The following is a 22769-nucleotide window of genomic DNA, read 5'->3' on the forward strand; positions in this document are numbered from 1 at the left end:
TGGTAGTTTTGCCAGCATCGGTGGTGAAAATACCACCAAATTCGTCCAAAAAATACAGACAAAAATTAAAAAGTAATATTAATAAGTAAATATCACGTAACTAAATAAATTTTGGCTTTGCACTGACCCTTCAATAACCTAATATATAAAATACAGTAAGGAATACAAATGCTTGCATACATATGATTTTACATAACAGTTTACACAAGTGTCATGTGGTTAAACAATTCAATCAATAGCGTCAGCAATGACGAATAGGTGCAGGTAAGAGTCTCATAACATGTCATAAACAGTAAACACACAAAAAAATCAGTTTATACAAATATCCACATAAAATCCTTTCAATAGTTCAATAAACAAGTAGGACTCCTCAGAGTAGTTGACAGTTCCAACAGTAGCACCCAGCAATGATCAACAGGTGTAAATAGCAGACTCATAACATTTCATCAGTAGTATTTAAACAGCTCCAACAGTGGCACCCAGGAATGTTGAACAGATGCAGACACCAACAAGTGACATCATCTCAGTAGAAGCAGTTCCATCAGTGGCACCCAGCAATGTTGAACAGGTGCAGACACCATCAAGTGACATCATTTCAGTAGAAGCAGTTCCATCAGTGGCACCCAGTAATGTTGAACAGGTGCAGATAACAGTCCATAATATTCACTATCACTAATCAGACAGTTCATCAGAGTTCATTAGCACAAATTAAACATTTCCAAGTGGCACCCACCAATGTTAATACGTGTAAGCACGAACGACAGTTTGAATGCACACACAATTGCTTTTACAAAATTATTATCAATGCTCTTACACTAAACATACAAATTATAATAAACACACAGATGATATCTGATAATTGTCATATTAACTATTACAAAAACACAAATATCAGTAAACCTATAATATTTATGGGTGTCAGTGCAAGCTACAACAAACAAGTAAAATAATATTTAGGAGGTAGGTCGGTACCAATTATTTGGGATTGGGAAAGGGAAACACACAAAACACACTCACCCATCTTTCATCCACATTTAAGTACTACTGTGTAATTGAATAGTGTTAACTGTGTAAATGCAATTCTGTCAAAATTTGATGTTCACATGTGTATCAAGTAGTAGTGGTAACAGTGTATAACAGTCAATAATAGTTGGTCAACGTCATAGTCATCATGTCAAGACCAACGTTTGCCAAGCCAAATCAAAATGTACAGTTGCTGAACAACTGTCAGTGTGCCAACATATGCAAATACTTCCTCTCTCCAAAAATGTATATACTGCTTATTGATTTAACAAAGTGTGTGTGTAGGCAATCTTTTTTCCACTAGAGTGTTCTAGTCTGCCATCTTCATCCTCCTTGTTCCATATAGACCAACCAAAAAAATGCTCCTCACTTCACCTCTTATCCACCAAAACTCCAATAATCATCATCATCACATAATCTTAATACTTCAATAATACCTCTTACGTCGATACATATAAACCTTATCATCAATCGCATTTACCTTACCTCTTGTCCACCAAAACTCCAATAATTATCAACTTCACACAATCTCAATACCTCAATAATACCTCTTCAATACGTCGATACATATAAACCTTATCACCAATATCATTTCACTTCCATAACAACTCTTTCCTGTAGTCAGTCTCCTCGAACAAGTACAGATAAAATCCTAGTGCAAACTTCAATTCATCATCCCATACAATCCGAAAACACAATGTCCACACACAACCTCTGTGTAATCCATCTGACCCGAATCTTCTACTCATTATGAATTATAAAATACATTTTGGTTACCTTGTCCATCATTAAATAAAAGAAATGCATACATGACCTCTAACAGCTTTTAGTTCGAATAACTTTCAGTAAGTAAGTACGAGTACGGAGTGTGAATGATCGTAATATTTCACAGTGTGTACACCACTTCAAGAATCATGGCAAAACAGAAGCAAACATGTGGAGTATTTCTTGTGTCAAGTGTCACTTGCTATTTCAATTGCTCACGAAGAATGCAGTGTAATAACTGTCAATGGTCTAAACCTAGTGTTAGTATTTCATGTCGTTAACTTCCTTTCCATTAGCATAAATTTATACAGCTTACGTAAAACCTCCAGCTCATGTGACTTCAATCAATGAAGTTTCTTGTACCAATGTCGTTCGTAGAATTATAGCAGTTCATTTTCTTATCTTAAAATATAAGGCACTAAGGGTAAGCAAAACATGCAATAGCGAGTAAATATACCAGTAGAGAACAGAATGTCAACAAGTGGATGCAGCACAATCCCTATAACGAGGCTCTGCCAAGCGAACAATTTATAATTAATACCATAGTGTGACCCAAACTCCATGTTCATACACTGTACATCAGCATTTCCATATACCAAATTAAAGAATAGTTATGACAACAAAGCATAAATGTGTAAATATGCAATCCATACGCAATGCAGCAAATATATATCTCACATAATAATCAGGTCATTAGCATCGTATCAGCATAAGCAAATAAATGTTCATATGTAATCTTAATAAGTAAACAAGAAGGCGCAAGCAGATAAATCACAAAGTATAACTTACATAAATAACCACATCAGCACACCTAATCAGGTGACAATTATAATTTAAATAAATAGGCAGAGCAGGCACATAGTAAAAAAACTGTGACATCAGTGAAAAAGCAGAGCAGCCAAGCGATGCATAATATACATAAGTAACAACCCTGTTCATTAATCAATCATTGTCAAAATCAGATAACACAAAGTATAAATCACGTAATCGCGAGCAGCAAATTACGTCTAAAGTACGTACCAAAGTGGAAATATGTTACCTGAAAAATAAACTCAATTAATAGTTACCTTTTTAGTTTATTAGTTTCTTCCTCTAAATTACATTCTTCCTGAAAATTTCTCGATAGCAAGTCCTCTCAACGTCGGACACACACAGAATTTACCTGAATTTCTTACATATTTTATACAACCGTATCCTGAAAAATACTGAACGTTAATAACATAATTTATCAAGTCACTATAGCTTTATACTGAATTTAATCAGAGAAATTAGACTGTGTAGTTGTTTACGGCTGTCAGTGCATTCGCACTGAGCGCTCGATCAGCTGTAGGTACACGTGACGTAGGAAGTAATTGCTTGCAGTCAACGACTGCCTTGTGCGCCGCGCAGACTTGACTGTTGCTTTGAGTATGTGCCACCACCGGAACACGGCGTGGTATCCTTGTACTCTCCATGTGGTTACGTGTAACTGTTAGTTTCTCAAAAGTATGTCATTCCACAAAAATTTTAACGTTTGATATATGATGTATTCCCTTAGAGCATCGAGATTTAAAAGTTTCTACTTCGACAGTGTTATCATGAATAATTTTGCGAACTCTATATGGACCGTTATAAAGCAGAAAAAATTTGCGACACAAGCCCTTTCCTTTGTGAGACAAACGATGAGACTTAATTAACACCTTTTGACCAACTGACAAGGTTTTTAAACGACCAGAACGTTTAGCTGATTTCTCTCTTCTAGCAGCCGCAGATGCAATATTTCGTAGAGCCAGGTTGACAACTTCCGAATGCCGCAGTTTCCGTGAAGGTGGAAAAGGAACGATTTCTGAAATGCGATTTGTCGGTGCTTTATTTTTTAATATCAATATAGGCGGTAAAGAAGTCGAATCATTAGGGAGTTCATTCAGAATGTTTTAAAAAATATGAAGATACTGATGTGATTCTGTGATTCTGATGACAATAAAGTCGACACAATTTATTGATTTCCTTCATCCATCTCTCTGAAGCGTTAGATTGAGGGTGAAAAAGTGAAATGAAAATTGGTTTAATCTTACGATGCCGTAGAGTACGAAGCCAAATTTTGGAGCGAAACTGTGATCCATTATCTGATATAACCTTATCAATATGACCCACTTCTTTAAGAAAATGTTTGATGAAAGCATTAGATACTGAACGAGCTGTTTCTTTGCGTAAAGGTGTAAAACACACATATTTTGATGTCAATTACACAGCTACCAAAATGTACGCAAAACCATTAGTAGAACGAACCACTGGACCGAACAAATCGACTGCAGCCATGTCCTTTAATTTCGCTGGAATGATAGGAAACAAAGGTGCTCTGTGAGAAATAGTTGGCGGCTTAGCCTTTTGACATAATTTGCATTTGGCAAGAACAGATCGAATACGTTTTTCCATATTACTGAAATAGCAATTTTCTCGTAATTTATGAAAGCATTTTCTGGGACCAAAGTGTGCATAACTGAAATGTGTATACCAAATCAATTTATTAACCCATTCATCAGGAATGCAAACTAACCAAACAGAGTTATCAACCGATTTTCGTTTAAAAAGAATATCATTGCGAAGTAAATAATACTGTCTAATCGCTACGCTTTCCTTTCTCCTCCACTTCTCCTTAATGTCCTTCCAGACTGGATCCTTATTTTGCTCCTTAGCGATGTCCTGGAGCAAAGACAAAATAAAATTCTCAAACGCAACACCTTGTATATACATCAAACAATAATTGTTTTCTTTGCAGTCCTCTTCAGCACTTCGTTTCAAACCCATAGGTGCACGTGATAAAGCATCAGTAATAATATTTGAAGAACCCTGTATGTAAACAATACTAAAATCAAATTCCTGTAGATACAGCGCCCATCGTGACAATCTTCCATGAGTTAATTTGTTGACATAAGAAATTCCAGAGCTCGATGATCGGTGTAAACCTTAGTATGTCTGCCGTACAAAAATATGCGAAATTTTGTGAAAGCCCAAACAACAGCCAAGGCTTCAAGTTCCGTAATCGAATAATTCTTTTCTGATTTAGTGAGAACACGACTTCCAAATGCAATAGTTTTCTGTACTACAACGCCGTTTTCCTCTGTCTCTTGAAATAAATGTGCACCTAGGCCTTTGTATGATGAGTCCGTCGCCAAACAAAAATCTTTAGATAAATCCGGATGTGAAAGAAGTGGAGCAGCAACCAAAACATCACAAAGTTGTTCAAATTCTGATTGAGCTTCCTCATCCCAACACCAATTAGATTTCTTTCCAGATAGTTCACACAAACGAGGTGTGGCCAAATTATCCAATCTAACAAAGCGTCTAAGAAAATTACAGACACCAAAGAAACTACGAACATCACGTTTTGTAGTAGGGACAGCATAATTACGAACAGCGTCTAGTTTCTCTGGATCAGGAAGAATACCTTCCGTAGAAATAATATGACCAAGAAATTTCACCTGAGAACGACCAAATTCAGATTTTTTCCAGTTCACTGTAATGCCAACTCTTGCAAAAATACGTAATAATGAATCCAAAATTTTGTTATGCTCACTCCAAGAACGTTTAGCAATAAGAATATCGTCAACATATGAAGTAATATTGTCACGAAGATAAACAGGTAAAATTTCGTTTAAGCTACGAATGAATGCTGCAGAAGATATAGTAAGTCCAAACGGTAATTTCCGAAATTGCTTTTGGGTAAAATAGTCATATCCGGTTATTCTTCACCGACCCTCTAGATAGATTGATAGTTGAAGAGTTGTTTTGATAGACACAAAGAATAGTAAAAGAGTAGGCAGCGGTGCAGAAAACTAAAAGGGAAATAGCACCACTACAGCTCAGGGCCCTGTGCACGCTACGGCACATATTCACTTAGTGTAGCGAATCCCCTGAGGACTTAAATAGCCACAGATAAATTCCAGTTTGTGACTTAGTGGCCAATTTGGTGGAAGTGCATACATAAATTGGTCTAACCATGAACATGGATGTATGTCGTTCTTAGAATTACGAAAGATCTTAAATTTCCGAACAGTTAAGAAGTGTTTATAGTCAAAGTTTTCTCCTCGTGGCGACAAAGATCTACCGCGTCTGTCCCAGTCCCAATGTCGATTATTGTCAAGTTCGCGCGCCTGGCGCTCTCTTGTTGCTTCTCGTAAATGAAATAAATTACTTTCTTCAAACCCCTCTGCTATCTGTGATTCTAAATTTCTTCTGCTGTCTTTCCCTACGATTTCGCTTTCAATTTGTTTGACTTGCTTTCGTAACGCCTCAAATTCCCTTTTAACGCGTTCATTAAATTTTCCCTGATTTTCAACATGTTTATTTATGTTATGGTACTCTTCTGTTTCTGCAAATGGCAATGGAGCTGTATCATCCGAATCTCTGTCCCCATTTAAACTAAGACTTGTCAGTTTATCTGAAATCTCCTCAACTCTTTCCGATAAGTCACCTATTTTTTCTTTCTGTTTATTTACGTCTACCGTAAGTGTCGCGACTCGGGTTTCAGTATTGACACATTTAGTAGTTAACTGTTCATACTGTTGTGTTAGGTTATTTATTCTGTCATTTGGTACGGATTCCTCGATTCTTTCAAGTATTTCTTCCTTATCGTGTGCACGTTGTATATTTAACTCTGAAATTTTTTTTACTATCACGCGATCTCTTTCTTCCTGTTGTCTATCCTGTTCCTTTTGTCTGATTTCTATTGAAATTAATCTATTATTGTGAGCATTCAAAATCGGTTGTACTTCTTCTCTAATTTCTTTCTTTAATTCATCTTTCATATTTTTCAAAAACATCTCCCTATTCGTGAGTCTAACCGTGTTGCCAAAGTTTCCATCTTCGTTTTAATTGTTCCTATTTGCGATCCCACTATTTGTAATTCAGATCCCAACTGTGATCCCAAATTTATTATTGCACTCATTAACTGCTCCATATTAACTGGCTCGAAATTCTTTTCGCCTCTAACATTTCCCCCAAAACCAACTTCCTTCGTCATAGCAGTAAAGCTATCTGTGGTCGATACTATTCCAGAATCTTCTGTCGTTAATCTCGTATTCTGAAAATTTTTTGATTGTGAAAAATTTTGAACTGGTTTCGGCCTATTTTCCCGACTTATGAAATTGTTTTCAACTTCATTATTCATCATACAGTTCTCCTGTGTTGGCGAGTACGCCATGTCAGCAATTTCTTCATTCTGACTATCCATCATTTTTGCCTTTTTCATCGATCACGTAATCATTTACAAAACATACAAAACTCGTCACTATACGAAAATTACACACAATGACACTTTATCACCAACAATACCATTCACACGAAATGCTTCCTGACAAACACGCCTAACGAACAATTAAAACCTTCACAATTGCACAATTGTCAAACCCGTATACGACTCATCAAAAATTAAATTCTGAAAAAATACCATTAGAAGAATGACAAGACAACTACAAATGTTCAGTTACCAAATCTACACATGCGATATAGACTACAATTACTAAACTACAAATTACTACAACAATAGTACTGTCTGCTATTTTTACTATCAGAAGATTCCAAGGGACGATCCTGGCAGGGTCGCCACGTGCATGGGGGCTTAATTAAATATAATGCAAATAAATTCTAATTTTAGTCACTGTCTATCCGGTTACGCAGTCTCGTAACCGGTTGGCCCTGACTAGTATTACTCCGCAATCTGACTGCATAGAATAACAACAAAGAATGAAAGAAAATTTCCGTTAACACAATTAATTAATTAAGTACCTAGCAACTATAAAAGCTACGAAACAATAAAGCACAAGTGTAACTGTTCTGTGTGTGGAAGTGTAATTCAACGTACACTTCTGGCACGGTTCTTCCTCAGTAAGACAAGGTATTTTAAGCACCATTTACACTGAAATAATTAAAAAAAACAGAAATACTATAATTGCACATAGAAACCAGAATTACACTCTAATACATGAACACAAGCCAGATGTTTTGTTGACTGAACCTGTGACCAAGAGAAATTGTTAGTTACGAAATTTGAAATAAAAAAATGTTTTTTTTTTTACCTTCATATATATTGACGAAATATACACTCTGATCATTACAACATCCCCATTCGAACAGCATCGGCTGTCTAGCCCATTAGAACAACTGCACACGACATGCTCACAACTAGTAATGCAACTACGGCTACCTCAGAACTACAACTGCCCACGGGAACTTCTCAATAAGCACTCTCCACTACAACTTCTCAACAAGCACTGCCAGTGGAGGCGGCTGAGTAATACTCTTTGGCGCAATCTCTGGCGCTGTGACTCAGTGTAGCCACCTTTAACTAGGTCTACTTCGTGATCCCCAATTCTGATTAAATTTTTTACTTTTCTAATTTCTGCTACTTCTCATTACTTCCGTTTTTGTTCGATTTACTACCAATCCATAATTCGTACTCGTATGTGCCGTGCGGACACGTTTCGATATCGAAAGTTCCCGCTCGTTATTAGCCTATCTGTCCGCGATATCTTCTCGAGCGGTTTGTTGCGTGCAGAGGGCAGGTATTTGCGCCAGCATTCAAGAGCTGTCGCAGCCAGGAGGTGCTATAGGAGTGACGGACGATTGAGCTGTATGTTTGACAGCGGCTGGATGGTTCAAATGGTTCAAATGGCTCTAAGCACTATGGGACCTAACATCTGAGGTCGGCAGTCCCCTAGACTTAGAACTACGTAAACCTAACTAACCTAAGGAGATCACACACATCGATGCCCGAGGCAGGATTCGAACCTGCGACCGTAACGTTCGCGTGGTTCCAGACTGAAGTTCGTAGAACCGCTCGGCTGTGGGCCCAGACTTCGTACTGATGAACAATCATACTCGACCTCGTAGAGAAAGCATGGTTGACATTTTCTTGGAAACGGAAGAATTGGCACGCGTGGCGTGGCCTATACGCTCTCCCGATTTGACTCCCATAGATCAAGTCTGGGATGTACCAGGGACACGGGCTGCGTCACGTTAGTTTCCATCAATCGCTCTCCAGCTCTGCAGGAAGAATGGGCGTTATTGCCTCAACCTGACATTGATGATATATTGACAGCAAGCTCCCTCTTTGTCAGGCCTGTACTGCTGCCAGACTTGGTCACACCCCATACTGAGTACATTAACCAGTTGTCAGAATAAGTGTCTAAAATTTTTAGCTTGGAAGAAACGAAGAACATTTTTGTCTACCGTTATGTATGTTGCAGTTGTTAACGTTCTGTATTCTTTACGTTGTTTCTAGTATACCATCACCTGTTTATACTGTTTTGTGACAAAATATACGCAAATTGGCAAAATTTCTGTTTGTTGCTTTAACTTTGGGCACCAGTGTATGTCGCACAACTCCTTCTTGGTGCTGCGATTTTTTTTCCCGTCAGTATAGTTTTTATCATGAGCGATAAAAAACTGTCGACCGGCAGTGTATGTTGCTCTAATTTTCAGCTAATATTCTCCAAGTTAACAAATACCATATACTGCTTGTAGACCATCAAATCAGTCAACATGATTCATCATTATCACTCAAGTGTGCTCATGTAAATAAGAATCCTACAAGGTGACAATTATTCAACTATACGTAATAAAATCGTCCTGACTTCTGAACGGTTTATGTTACGACTTACAAAATGCACGGTTGGCCACTGGGCATGATAGGAATTACTATGCGGATGAGCAGTCGCCTTTCTGTCGTCGATTTGCACGTGAAAATGTCACGGTACAACGTGCCTGAGTGTATAGCGCTTGTGAAGGCCTACTATGCGGACAATAACAGCCCAACTGCGGCTCAATGGAAGTTTGCGAGTGAGTTCAAGCTGAAGACAACCGGTCAAAGTGTGCTAGCAATCAAGAATTTGATTCGCAAGCTTGAGAGAACGGGTAGTGTTCGTGACGACAGTGTGACAATGTCAGTCGCCCAAAAAGGGACAAAAACGCCTGAGAACATTGCGAGCTAACAACCCAAACATGTTAGGGCTCACATACGGTCCCTCTTCCTAGAAACGTCTTGGCTCAAACTCGTCTAGGGGTTGAACCGCACGTGTCGCATTACACGCCCTATATTAGACACTTGTGACCCTTTGAATAAATTGTCTGGCTCATGGCAAGCTTGCGAAATACAAAGTTAACATAAGATATAATAACAGTAATAATAGTATCTGGAACTAAATTAATGACCCGTAAATTATGTAGGACACACAGTTGCTATTTGGTTAGAACAATGTTTATTCAGAAGGTAAACTAATAGTGAAAGTGGTGGTATTTAGAGTTACTATTACACTCGAGCGCATATCCATTTGACACAGTTCCATCATTCACAATCTTATCACAAATTGCAAGTTCGATACTCCACCTCGTTAACTAAGCGGAAAGTTAGAGTTCACACGTCGCGTGGCTGCTCACCGCCCAGAGGGTAGGTCCCGCGATGCCACACGACGCGAAAGTCGTTTCACTTCCTAGCTGCCTAAAGACCGACTGTCCGCTTTCGTGTCTCAATCCCAACTGTCTCCTTTGATGTCTCCAGCCGAACTGTCCGCTTTCGCGACTAGACCAGAACTGTCCTCTGCCCGTCTCCGACCGCGTTTCCCGCGCGCCGAACATCTTCACTCAACTGATTGGGGCAGTTCCCTTTCCTGAAGCCGTCCATCTGATTGGCTACAGCTTATTCTACATTATTTTACATTTTAACACATTTAAATAACCAAAGCTTGACCACTTTCACGTTCTAAATAAAGTAACAATTATATCCATTACATAACATACGTTAAATTCTTTTACATAAAACCAATACAATTTCCTTCTCAGCTTTGAATGTCACGGCCAGTAGCCTTGCACCAATGTGCTTTCTGATAAATAAATAATGAACAAAAGTAACTATTATGCACTGCACTTTATAATAAATATTATATTACCTAATGATTCAATAAGATGTCATGCTATCATCGTTCAATGTGTTTTCTGTGGAGGAAAAGATGATCTGATGCTTAAATACTGATAATTTAAATTTACTGTGTATTTTAAACAAATAAAGTTACAGAGTTTATATTTACAACATTCGTCATTTTAATGATGCGCTTCTATACGAAATGTCGATCGTTAAGATCGACCAAAGCATTCAGATTTTAGCATTCAGGTCTTTGTCACAAAACTTGTTAATTTCACTTTGACAGTAAATCCTAAACTATTATAGATATTATGAATATTCAAGTTTTATTGGGATCACCATGAAAATTTATGAAGGATGGCAGATAAAAATTAATGTGGCTTCATTCCCTGCATTACTACAGAATTAAATAGTTTCCATAAATGATCCCTTTATAGCCGATCTTAGGTCAGCCATTTTTAACACTACTATTTCTCCTCGGCCGCAAGTGGATTCTACTGGGTTTCTCTATGACGTAGATTCTCGTCTGTCTCACTCGCTCACTACAACGATTATGCCTCAGTAGACAACAGACTCCTGTGAATTTCCCCTTCTTGTGGTGAATCTGCGCCCTTTGTGGCACGCAGTCCTCGGCGACAGGGTTCGTTTCACAATTCCTGTAGGCTGTCTCTTTCGGCTATATATTTAAATGAGAGAGCAATGCTCGTTAACTCACAACATCGAGAATACAAGGGCTGTGTTTCAAACCAGTTCCAGGAAACCGATCAGATGAGATGCGCAACAGGCGGGAATCAACTGGGAGACACTGCGATAAATTGTTGTTGAAGACCTGCATCTCTTCCCACACGAAATTCAAACCCATCAGCCACTAAGCCCGAGGGCTATGGAACAACGTTTGTGTTTCGCCAGAACTATTGTCCACAGAATTGACGAACAAGACTTTGATGTAAATATGGTTTGGTTTAGCGATAAAGCATACTTTCATTTGGATGTGTTCGTCAATAAGCAAAATTCGCGTATGTGGGAGACTGAGAATCCGCGTTTCGCTGTCGAGAAGTCTCTTCACCCTCAATGGATTACTGTGTGGTATGCAATGTCCAGTCACGGCACAATCGGTGTGATATTCCTTGACGGCACGGTGACTATCGAATGGTACGTGCAGGTTTTGGAAGATAGTTTCATCCCCGTTATCGGCAAGATGTGGTGCACGCGAGACAGAACTCGAGCCCATCGAAGCAAATGAGTGTTTGATGTCCTGGAAGAGCACATTGGAGACCTGATTCTGGCTCTGGGGTACACAGAAGCCTCTGGCATGGGCCTCGATTAGCCATCATATTCTCCGGATCTGAACACATGCGACACATCGATGTTCCTACACTTCAACGGGTCACGCAGAATTTCGCTATTTGTCTGCGCTACATCATCGCCAAGGATGGCAGGCATATCTGACACGTCATAACCTAAATCCGAATATCTGTAGTGATGTTTACATGTTGAATAAAGTGTGTGCATACACTCATGATCATAAATTAAGGATAATGCTGATATATGGTGAAACAACGCTCTGGTGGGCGGTTTGCGGATTTAAATCACCTCGAGGTATGACCATGCGGTGCATTTGACCTGCGGTCGTCGCACGGTGGCATTGGCAGCAGTCCACATATGCAGAGGTGTGTTGGTGCATGTTAGAGTACGGTGCAGCGAGTAAGTATGCATAAATTTTCAGACGTGCTAATGGTGACTGTGTGTTGAAAATGGCTCAAAGAACACATATTGATGACGTTATGAGGGGTAGAATACTAGGGCGACTGGAGGCTAGTCAAAAAACAGCACGTCGTAGCACGGGCCCTCCGTGTGCCACAAAGTGTGATCTCAAGATTATGGCAACGATTCCAGCAGACAGGAAACGTGTCCAGGGGCTACAGTACGGGACGTCCACAGTATACAACACCACAAGAAGAACGATATCTCACCATCAGTGCCCGCAGACGGCCACGGAGTACTGCAGGTAACCTTGCTCGGGACCTTACAGCAACCACTAGAACGGTGGTCTCCAGACACACAGTCTACAGACGACAGAACAGACATGATTTATTCCCCCGGAGACCTGCAAGGTGCATTACACTGACCCCTAGTCACAGGAGAGCCCGTAAAGCCTGGTGACAAGAACACAGTACATGGTCATTTGAACAGTGGTCCCCAGGTTATGTTCACAGACAAGTCCAGGTATAGTCTGAACATTGATTCTCGCCGGGTTTTCATCTGGCGTGAACCAGGAACCAGATACCAACCCCTTAATGCCCTTGAAGGGGACCTGTATGGAGGTCGTGGTTTGATGATGTGGGGTGGAATTATGATTGGTGCACGTACACGCCTGCAAGTCTTTGACAGAGGAACTGTAACAGGTCAGGTGTATCGGGACATCATTTTGCACCAGTATGTCTGCCTTTTCAGGAGTGCAGTGGATCCCACCTTCCTCCTGATGGACGATAACGCACTGCCCCACCGAGCTGCCATCATGGAGTACCTTGAAACAGAAGATATCAGGCGAATGGAGTGGCCCGCCTGTTCTCCAGACCTGAACCCCATCGAGCACGTCTGGGACGCTCTCGGTCGACGTATCGCTGCACGTCTTCAAACCCCTCGGACACTTCAGGAGGTCCGACAGGCACTGGTGCAAGAATGGCACGCTATATCCCCAGCAGCTGCTCGACCACCTGATCCAGAGTATGCCAACCCGTTGTGCGGCCTGTGTAAGTGTGCATGGTGATCGTATTCCATATTTATGTCGGGGTACATGCGCAGGAAACAGTGGCGTTTTGTAGCACATGTGATTCGGGACGGTTTTTTCAACTTATCACCACTACCATGGACTTACAGATCTGTGTCGTGTATGTTGCCCATGTGCCTATGCTATTAGCGCCAGTTTTGTGTAGTGCCACGTTGTGTGGCACCACATTCTGCAGTTACCCTTAATTTATAAGCATGAGTGTAGTTCAATAATTGTCACCCTGAATCTTGAAACAAATTTTAACATGTAGTCTTAAATTAAACGTTACAGACACTGCATACTGGGGTTCTGCAGCTATTCTTTAAAATATTTTTACCAGTATTGAACTGAAACAGTAAAATAATTCGACCAGGCGCGATAAAATACATTACGTCAGTCTCATACCTACTGTATATAAACCAAAGAATGGTGCTCACACAGTTCAACATTAAACCTTAATTAAATGGTGATAGCCTCCGAACGCTCTTTTTCCTTAGACTTTAAGCCGCTGTCACAATGCACGATGCTACGGCCAGGTACTTCTTCACCCAGCGAATCGAACTGCTGTATGCCGGCGCGTTGCTTTAGTATAACGTTCTTCAAAAAGATTACAACTAGATTTGTCCGCCATTTGTAGCTTAATTCCGTCACTTATCAACATTTCTTCACATCATCCTAGTCCTATTGTTTACAATAATGAAAAAGGCGTATGGACCGTCACAACTTTTTATCACCCTGGGGGTCACTGCTCTGTCAATAAGAGGAAATCCCAGCCGATAATCGTAGCAGACGAGCAAATTAGGGCGAGAGAGCGAGATATTCTACCAAATGATGTCACGACAGCCGGAACCTATTACGTTACCAGATCAGCAGCGTTGATGACTCCAGTGTTCGGTGACAGTGATACTTTCGAGTTAGTAGCATAATATTTATTAACAGAATTGTTGGTATGAGCACACAATATGATATTATTAGTTGAAAACCGTCTTGGTTGCAATTTTAATTTTTTTATTTATCAACTACGCGTTTCGCCTTATTTAGGCATCTTCAGGCTGATCTTAATTTGGTATTTCTTAGGACGATCCATTAGACAGTGGCCTGATGTACTCGACGATGCCCTTTAGTTACACTGTCTAATGGATCGTCCTAAGAAATACCAAATAAGCTCAGCCTGAAGATGCCTAAATAGGTTGAAACGCGTAGTTGATAAATAAAAAAACTAACCCTGCAACAAAGACTGTTTTCAACTAATACCATTAAACACTGGTTTGCTGAGTCATGCCACAGATGGATTGGAAGAACACAATATGATGCTTAAACAGTTTTCTTGTTGAAAACCAGTTGCCTTCGGTAAGCTTCTGGGGTTTCAGCACTCAGTAAGACTTCTCCAACATGGCTCCTAAACAATCCGTGTGCATTGGAGGTTGACGGTTCCAATCACGTAATTGCGTATTGACTTCTGCACGACGTTCCAAAGGATGAGGGCCACTGCTCGCTTTGGAAGCTATTTAAATTCACGTCACAAAAAAGAGACCAAAATGGTAATCCTTCTCGACGTTAAGTAGCTAGCCAGACGCTGGAGACTCCTAAAGGCTGACTACACATTGCAAGTAAAAGGTCTCAGTTCTGACGCATATCGTCATCTTGTTAAAACTTCTTAATGCCACAGACGATATACTTTAACCACGGTGGCACACGAATAGTTTACAGACATAGTCGTTTCGGATATGCTTCCATCCTTGGCCAGAAAGTAATGTGTATATCCGTTTCCGATATGCAGAAGTTCAATGTTACCCTGGTTGCACAGGTAAAATATGCATGTAATATACGATGTCAGGCAATAATACAGTTTATTTAGTGACATAGCACGGAGAAATACGCTGCAAAATGTCTCCGTTACTATTAGAAGTGTTCAGGAAAACCCATTTGTGATACTGAAGCAAATGCAAAATTTTTGCGTATGTAAATTCACATCGGAGGTATAAAATTAGTTTTGTGTTATTTCAGTTTCATATAAGTAAACTATCAAAATTTTACTATCCCATGAAGCTGTTTGATGTCTTGACATGCACTGCTGTGGCAGGGAAGAGAAGGGAACCAGCGGAAAAGTGCTCCTCTCAGAGGAGAAAAAAGGCGAATATGTTCCTGTTCATTTAAAAGACTGACTGAAAAGTGGGGTACCAGTTGCCTCATCCTGTCTACCTCAACAACTTTAAAAGTTTTCCCAAATATTTTGGCATGCTTACATATTCGCGACTTTTTATGCTGAGAGGGAAAGAGACGCAAAAGTAGTAAATACTGGATGGTACTAGACAATATTGTGGTATAGAAAGAGTGAAGGAGAGAAGGGCAGTGTGAGTGAAAGAGAGGAATACAATGCCAGTGGAACATAGATGACAGTCACAGAACAATGCTAGGAAAAGAGCGAAAGAGGCAGTGGTAATCGGAGAGGAATAAAGAGAAGGATGGGGGTGGGTGGGAGCCAGTGATAATGGGAGACAGGGTAGAGGACAATGACAACGAGGAGAGAGAGATAGTGACAGTGAGAACAGAAAGCAGCAGTAAGTAGCTAGGAATGAGATATTAGCTTTAAGAGCAAGATGGAGACATTGAGTATGAGAGGGGACAGTAGTAGTAGGACAATACGAAGGAGACTGTGGCTGTGAGACGGGAGGCAATGACAGAGAGACACAAAAAGATAATGACAATGATCTGGGTTGATTGAGTGAGCGAGAATGGGCAAATGGGAGTGGTGGGTATTAGAGAATTACAGCGATGGACTGCTGGGTGTGAGCGAATTACAGTTAGGGGAACTTGTGGAGTGAGTGGTCGTTTGCATATTAAAAAGAGCACGAATATATCCGCATGCGGATATTTTTGGGAAAATTTTTAACGTTGCTAATGAAGGTAGATTAAGATACTCCAGTATTCAGTCTTTTAAACGAGCATATTCGCCCATTTTGTGCTTTGACAGGATCATTTTTCTGCTGGTATTACATATGGCCGACAACATTCGTGCTGTAACTTAGTATATTCATGACGACTTTTTAGTCCTGTTTGAGATTATGTATGCAGAATCAAAAAGTAACGGAGCAGTTGTAGGTGCGTCGTTGAGTCAACATATCACGAAAGACGGCGGACAGTATGAAAAACGGCATTAATTATTTTATTAATGCGGGAGTTTATGTATCAACAGAGAAGGAATTAAAAAGAAAGAGTGCAAAAATAAGTGGCGTGAGCGTTGGTTCACTGGGAAAGTACAATAAATTTCATAAACACAGCTTCTACGAGAGAATTTCGCAGTTGAGGGCGTTTTGCTTCTACAGCTGGTAGTCGTCATCTCCCGTGGAGTAGCTTATGGTTACACACGGCGTTTCTGCGCAGATGTTTATCTAAGGGAAGAATGGCCAGCGACGTCATTTGTGAGACGTGAACATTTGTTAGGGCGTGCCCACTGGCGGGCAACCAACTGCCTGCTTCATTAGGCGAGACCGCCTGCATAAATCACCCACCGCCATCTACCGCCACTGCTGACGTGGCCACGCGGCGCTATCAGGCAGCGAGGCATGACGCCGGCCACCGCCGCCGCTGGAGACGCTTGGCTGTCACGACCCTCTAGACTCCAGGCTAATAAAAACGCAGCACCAGAAACGATAGCAAATAGCGAAATTTTTCTTGTCGCGCTTAAACTACAAGGGCAAGATGAAAAGTAATGTGCCAGAATTGTTTGTGAGAGATCTCTTAAAGATTTTTAAATAAAACGAACATTCTACAACTTTATTTTTCATGTCTACATACACTACTGGCCATTAAAATTGCTACACCACGACGATGGCGTGCTACAGACGCGAAATTTGACCGAGAGGAATAATATGCTGTGATATGCAAATGACTAACTTTTCAGAGCATTCACACAAGGTTGGCGCCGGTGGCGACACCTACAACGTGCTGATACGAGGAAAGTTTCCAACCGATTTCTCATACACAAACAGCAGTTGACCGGCGTTGCCTGGTGAAACGTTGTTGTAACGCCTCGTGTAAGGAGGAGAAATGCGTACCATCAGGTTTCCGACTTTGATGAAGGTCGGATTGTAGCCTATTGCGATTGCGGTTTATGGTATCACGACATTGCTGCTCGCGTTGGTCGAGATCCAATGACTGTTAGCAGAATATGGAATGGGTGGGTTCAGGAGGGCAATACGGAACGCCGTGCTGCTTCCCAACGGCCTCGTATCACTAGCAGTCGAGATGACAGGCGTCTGATCCGCATGGCTGTAACGGATCGCGCAGCCACCTCTCGATCCCTGAGTCAACAGATGGGGACGTTTGCAAGACAACAACCATCTGCAGGAACAGTTCGACGACGTTTGCAGCAGCATGGACTATCAGCTCGAAGACCATCGCTGAGGTTACTCTTGACCCTGCATCACAGGCAGGAGTGCCTGCGATGGTGTATTCAACGACGAACCTGGGTGCACGAGTGGCAAAACGTCATTTTTCGGATGAATCCAGGTTCTGTTTACAGCATCATGATGGTCGCATGGTGTTTGGCGACATCGCGTTGAACGCACATTGGAAGCGTGTATTCGTCATCGCCATACTGACGAATCACGCGACGTGATGGTATGGGGTGCCATTGGTTTCATGTCTCTCTCATCTCTTGTTCGCATTGACGGCACTTTGAACAGTGGACGTTACATTTCAGATGTGTTACGACCCGTGGCTCTACCCTTCATTCGATCCTTGTGAAACCCTGCATTTCAGCAGGATAATGCACGACCGCATGTTGCAGGTCCTGTACGGGCCTTTCTGGATACAGAAAATGTTCGACTGCTGTCCTGCCCAGGACATTCACCAGATCTCTCACCAATTGAAAACGTCTGGTCAATGGTGGCCAAGCAATTGACTCGTCACAATACGCCAGTCACTACTCTTGATGAACTGTGGTATCGTGTTGAAGCTGCATTGGCAGCTGTAGCTATACACGCCATCTAAGCTCTGTTTGACTCAATGCCCAGGGGTATCAAGGCCGTTATTACGGCGAGAGGTAGCTTTTCTGGGTATTGATTTCTCAGGATCTATGCACCCAAATTGCGTGAAAATGTAATCACATTTCAGTTGTAGTATAATATATTTGTCCAATGAATACCCGTTTATTATCTGCATTTCTTCTTGGTGTAGCAATTTTAATGGCCAGTAGTGTATTTACAGTCCTCTGCCGCTAGAGGGCTACGAATTGTAGCGTGTAACGTGGCTGTCTGTAACGTAACTACGTCAGTGCGTGAGAAACAGCGTGCTGTAATCAAATTCCGAATTCGACGGGTCGTCCGCACATAGAGCACCTTCTCTTTCAGTATGACAACGCCTGATCACACACGAGAACTGCGACATCTACAACAACGTGACACATATGGTCCAATGTCATCCATCAACATTCATACCATCCCTCCTTGGCCCCATCCGATTTTCAACTGTTTCCACAATTTGAAGAACACCTCTGATCACTTTGATAGTGATGGAGTCAACAGGGACAAACACTCTACAGTGACAGTGTCAACAAACTGGTCTCTAGTTGGGAGGAATGTGTTCGTTGCCAGGGTTACTGTGTTGAGAAATAAATAAGTAGACATGAGGAATAAAGGTATAGAATGTTAACACCGTTTGTTTTATTTAAAAAGTTTTAAAAAATTTAAAAAGAATCAGAGGCATTACTTTTCGGCACGATCTCGTATACAGAACGAAAAATTCATCAACATAGTCATCATCTTCATCAGCCACATTCGTGGGCTGCATTCGCGGAACGTATTCCGGCTGTGGGTTCTTAGCTTCAGCGTTAACTGGCCCGAGCTAAGTTCCTTGGGCCTGTGCGTATATACTGAAAAGTTTTTTTTAGGAAATCTGCGTTGTTGAATTCTGTTTACACGTTCCTCCCATTCCGATTTATGGATCTCGATTTTTCTGTTATCGCAAATAATTTGAGCTCATTTCTTATATCTTCATTCCTTAATCTGTCTTATATTTTACGTCTCTTCCATTGGTATGAGGAAGTTCATTTCTGACATCATTTGCTATCAAGTCTCACATCCGTAAAGGAGCTATGGAACAATTAATATTATACAGGATTGCGGTTCTCTAGTTGTCTCTTTGTTTTATGTTCTTGCTACTGTTCTTATTCCTTATACCTTTGTCACAATCGAAAGAAATGTCTCAGCCCAGGTAGCTAAAATGACTTACTTGCTCGATTATTTGGTTTTCTATCACTATTTTTGATTGCACCTTTTGTTTATCTCGTAAAGCCATTCTTCTCTATAAATATTTTGAAATCGTAGTGTTGACCAATTTGGTTTTATTTAAAAATCTTTCTGTGTAATTCTTCTTCTGATTTGGTTGCTACAGTCTGGTTCTCAGAATTTATTAATGTTTATGTACAGGATGTCCCAGGAGGAACTATCAATATTCATGGATGCGACAGGAAAGATTAGTAGAGGAAAAAAGATCTAATGAACATGGGCTTTAAAATGCATATCTAAGAGTTATGAACACTTCTTCATCTTCGATACTACGAAACAAATCCTTTCTACTTCAAACTCTTTGCTTTCCATATTTTGAGAAGTGGTAACATGGACCAAAACAACAACAAAATGTCCAGAAAACATTGGCAAACTGCATACCTTAATAGCTATGAGCCATTCCGCATGTTCTCTACTGTGAATCATATATCTTTTACTAAACAACTGCTATAGCTACTAAGGTATACACTTTGGAGCCCAGGCGTACTAGACAATGTTTTCTCGTTTTGGTCCATACCCTCTCCTTCCAAAATATGGAAAGCAACGACCTTTAAGAAGAGGTTTGTTTCACAGCATCGATGGTGAAGAAGCGCTCATAGCTCCTAAGATATGCATTGTAGAGACCATGTTTACTAGAATTTTTTGCTTCGAGTGATGGTTCCTGTAACATCCCCGAATACTGACCATTCCTCCTGGGATACCTTGTGTAATGGTCCTTAACTACTATTACTCATTTGTTGCTTTTTGTTTCCTCATTCCACTTTTAATTATGTTATTTAATCTAAGTTGAATAACAGAGGAAAGACAGCAACCTTCTTTAACTCCTTGGTTAGTTATGATATCATTCTTACTTTCGTTCTTCCGTACTTTATTACAAATTTAGTCTCCTTGTGCAAGCTTTTTATTGTCCAAATGAACTTGTCGCTGATTTACAATGTCTTGTAATGCGACCAGAGTTTTGTCCTATTTAGTCTGCCAAACGACTTGACATCCTTCCATAGACACATCAAAAGTTTTGCGACACTTCGGTTCCGAGAGTTCCGGAACCTGTAGAGAAAATTGGAAGTGTGTTCAGCATAAACATCATTTCCGCTCTTTTTATTGCTAATGAAAACCACACATTGCATGTTGTACCGCCATACGGCGAGACCTTGAGAAGTGGTGGTCCAGATTTCTGTACACACCGGTACCTCTAATACCCAGTAGCAGCCCCTCTTGCATGCCTGCATTCGTCGTGGCGTACTATCCACAAGTTCATCAAGCCACTGGTGGTCCAGACTGTCCCACTCCTCAAAGGCGATTCGGCATAGATCCCTGAGAGTGGTTAGTGGGTCACGTGGTCCACAAACAGCCCTTTTCAATCTATCTCAGGCAAGTTCGATAGAGTTCATGTCTGGAGAACATGCTGGCCACTCTAGTCGAGCCATGTCGTTATCCTGAAGGAAGTTATTCACAAGTTGTGCACGATGGTGGCGCGAATGCCTCAAAAATGTGCTGCAGATTTTGTTGCACTATTGGTCGGAGGTTGGCATTCACGTAGCGTACAGCTATTACGGCGCCTTCCATGATCACCAGAGGCGTATGTCGGCGCCACATAATGCCACCCAAAACAGCAGGGAACCTAAACCTTGCTGAACTCGCTGGACAGTGTGTCTAAGGCGTTCAGCCTGACCGGGTTCCCTCCAAACACGTCTCCGACGATTGTCTGGTTGAAGGCACATGCGACGCTCATTGGTGAAGAGTACGTGATGCCAATTCTGACCGGTCCAATGGGCATGTTGTTGGTCCTATCTGAACCGCACTGCATGTTGTCGTGGTTGCAAAGATGGATCTCGGCATGGACGTCGGGAGTGAAGAGGCGCATCATGCAGCCTATTGCGAACAGTTTGAGTCGTAGCACGACGTCCCGTGGCAGCAGGAAAAGCATTATTCAGCATGGTGGCGTTGCTGTCAGGGTTCCTCCGAGCCTTAAGCCGTAGGTAGCGGTCAGACACTGTAGCAGTAGCCCTTGGGTGGCCTGAGCGAGGCATGTCATCAACAGTTCCTGTCTCTTTGTATGTCCTCCATGTCCGAACGACATCGCTTTTTTTCACTCCGAGATACATGGACACTTCCCTTGTTGAGAGCCCTTCCTGGCACAAAGTTACAATGCGGACGTGATCGACCCGCAGTATTGACCGTTTAGGCATTGTTGGTAGAATGACTGGAATTGATAGGCTGTCGGATCCCCCCCCCCGTGCATGGTTGTTTATATCTTTGGGCGCATTTAGTGACATTTCTGAACAGTCAAAGGGACTGTGTCTGTGATACAGTATCCACATTCAAATTCTATCTTCAGGAATTCTGGGAAGCAGGGTGACGCAAAACTTTTTTTGATGTGTGTATAATAAGTATGGATGTACGTGTGTATGTAGGTACGTATGTTCCACATCTCCTCCAAAACCACTGGGCTGCTTTCAACCAAACTTGGTACTCATATCACTCACTGTCTGGAAATAGTCGCTGTGGGTGTAAGAACCACCCACCTATGAAAGAGTTGGGGTGCGAAAGTAATGTTCCCAAGACGCACGAAACCCACACTTTATTCATTCATTCTTTAAGAATGAGAGCACTTGGTGACTTGGAACGAATTTTACATATAATTTCAAACCTTTACAGAACTTTTCCTCATTGAAAACTCCTCTACAAAAAGATTATCGCTTATTACATATTCGCTGTTCATGAAGTAAAACTGCCGCATGAAGCATGAGTTTTAATTTTTACTTTCTTAATATTTACTGTATTCCCGACACATTTACAATACAATATTCACATACAACACTAAATGTGCCTAGAAAAGTGTATCATTGTGCGTCACATAGCTCAGGAGAAATGATGCCATAAACACAGAGTTACGGGAGAAACTCCAGCATCATGCATGAAAATTAAATTTGTTACTTCTTTGCTACCTACTCTATTCGCAACACATCTCACGGACAATACCCACATATGCCGCTGAATGTACCGGTACCTACAAAATTATATT

This window comes from Schistocerca cancellata, chromosome 7, assembly GCF_023864275.1.
Source record: "Schistocerca cancellata isolate TAMUIC-IGC-003103 chromosome 7, iqSchCanc2.1, whole genome shotgun sequence".
Lineage (NCBI taxonomy): Eukaryota > Metazoa > Arthropoda > Insecta > Orthoptera > Acrididae > Schistocerca > Schistocerca cancellata.